The following is a 2,766-nucleotide window of genomic DNA, read 5'->3' as shown; positions in this document are numbered from 1 at the left end:
TACAAACCACTTCTCTCATTGGAGTGGTACCAACTTCCCCCGTTTGTTTGTGAGCAAGAACAACAAACACTTGAAGGTAAGCCCCATTCACACTTGATATATATAGATTAAATAAAGGGAAAAGTAGATGATGAACTGATGGTTTGAAACAAAAACGAGTATTAACCATGTTTTTGTTGGTTGATTTGAAATTTGATGTGACACACTGAGCTAACGGTTTAAAACAAAAACGAGTGTGTTGCACTGGTGATGCTTTAAAAACACATTCTACATAAACATATATATCATGATATGACAGTCTAGACAAAATAAGTGTTAAACAAAAGAATTGTAATTCAGTTTGATTTCTTTGTTCAAACAAAAGAATGATTTTTGTCTTGTGGAAATTAAGACTACATGAGGTTGCAAAGTGCCGGTCTACATCGTATATAAAATAATCAAGTAAAATACGACAAGACAAAAATGGTGGTCATAGGATCAAACAAAACAAGACAAGAAATGTGTGACCTTTTTATATGGACTCTAGTTGCAGGTCTGAACGAACACCGCATCGATCTGTGCATGATCTTATAAGTAGTTACTAGTTAACGAAATCAAATTTAAATAGATTTTAGATAATTACCATTAGTTCCCACATGACCTCAAGTAGAACGTACTTACTTTTTCAGGATTTATGTTTATGGAATTTTTGATCAATAAGGGTGTGAAGTATACATTGGTCCTCATCATTCACTAATATGATCGATGAAAGGTGCTTTAGAATGTTGAATGTTCCTCACTCAAGTTTTGTTGGTGATTATCCAAGAATAATTTGTGAATTTGTAAAGATTAAATAAATTTGTTAAGTCCTAGACATTTGTTATATACTGGTCAGGTGATTTTGGATATATAAGAGAAAGCCTGAAAAAAACTTTTTCTTTAATTATAGACATGACTATTAATTAGCAACTTAATTAGTGAAAAAAATCCACCAGTAAAAATGTAAATTTCCATTTTAGTATCTTTTGATTAAACGTTTGCTAATTTCTTATCTTGAATATGTCGTGTCGGTAAGCCTTCTATAAAATCGGTAGGTGATATGCCGTAAATCACACGATCTTATTATCAATAATTTGATTTAGTGTATGCCGTTGGTAAAAGAGCGTACTCATAGGCTGCAGATGACATTTCTTTGTTTTGTATGTAGTGTACTTATATCTACTTGTTTAATAAGTGAGTTGTCTTTGGACTGACCAATTTAAACCATTTAATTATCTGAAAATGGTCCACTAACCCTTCTTATGACCCGTCTAGCCAAAATTTTACAACCGGTCAATCTGATTAACACATTTACAACTTGATCATTATTTGCTGACTGGTCAACCCGTTGGACCCGTTTATATAAATAGATTAAATGAGTCATATTTATGTTACACAATTTTAAATGTTTTTGTATTATGGTTAATGTTTATAATATACTAGTTTTTATCCCCCGTACTACGGGGGTTGTTTTATATTGTTTGTTCTATTATTTATTTATTTTTTTAATTTATATATTTTTATTGTATGAAAGTTAATAATATGCGTATGGTTTGATGATAAATTGTTTCACAAATAAATGAGATGTTATAACCCGGTTTAAAAGCTATATGGTTTTGATGAGACCCAAGACCCGTTTATTTTTTTTTACTATGAAATTGGTTTTTTAATTATAAATAATATTTATGAAATTTAATAATATACTTATAGTTTGATGATGCCCAAGACCCGTTTATTTTTTTTACTATCAAATTAGTTTTTTAATTTAAATAATATATATATATATATATATATATATATATATATATCTTTTTTAAAATAAATAAGATATTATTTTTTATTATATCCTATTTTATAGGATTTTTACATAAATAATTTGGTGAGAACAATTTTTAATTTAATGAGATGTTATAACCCGTTTAAGGAATATCTGGGTTTCGTAAGACTCATACCCATGAATTCGGATCAAATGCATGAGAAGCCTCCATTTAAAAATCAAGCAAATCTGGTGACTCTAAAAAAAAAGTGAGCGACCACATCGCGACACATAAGATTTTTATGTCTTCGTTTATATATATTATAGATACAAACATATGCCTCTTGTTCAGGTTGTTCTATTTAGAGACAACCAAAGATGTAATAAACGTTAATATAGAAAGTAGGGAACGAAGTATAGTAATTCACTGTGTAGAAGGTACTGAGTTTGAAAAATAACATGGACTAACATGATAGTGTTATGGAAAACATATTATCTATATGCTTAATTAGAGTGTTTCCGATCTAAGTTTTTTTTTTATATCTTTATTCGATCTTATTGGTTAGTAGCATATTCATAGGTAAGGACACATTTTCTCTAATGATAGTTAAGAAAAAATGTTTATAGTATTACAAACACAGAGTTTTTTCCAAAACTAGTGTTGGTGGAAAAATTATTTACCAATTTAGTGTTGTTTAAAAACCATTTACCAAATTAATGTTTTTCATTTATTTTGTGTTTATTTTTTACCTTTAAATTAACAATATTAGAGTCTTTGTAATTTTTCCAGTTTAGTTATTTTCCAATTAGTTCAAATCAGTCATCTATTTTTGTATAGTATTTTATATCTTTTATTCGATTAATCCACTATTTCCTTCTTCTTCTTTTTTTCTGTTTCTTTCTTCTTCTGAATAAACATTTTTTTTTACCTACCTCGGGTATCAATTTTTTCTTTCATTTCTTTTAATATTTATTTTCATAGATACTTAGTT

The sequence above is a fragment of the Bidens hawaiensis genome, unplaced genomic scaffold (genome assembly GCF_021521415.1).
Source record: "Bidens hawaiensis isolate Kalapana, Puna unplaced genomic scaffold, B.hawaiensis_p1.1 tig00017719_1, whole genome shotgun sequence".
Taxonomy (NCBI): Eukaryota; Viridiplantae; Streptophyta; class Magnoliopsida; order Asterales; family Asteraceae; genus Bidens; species Bidens hawaiensis.
This window is presented reverse-complemented; position numbering follows the sequence as displayed.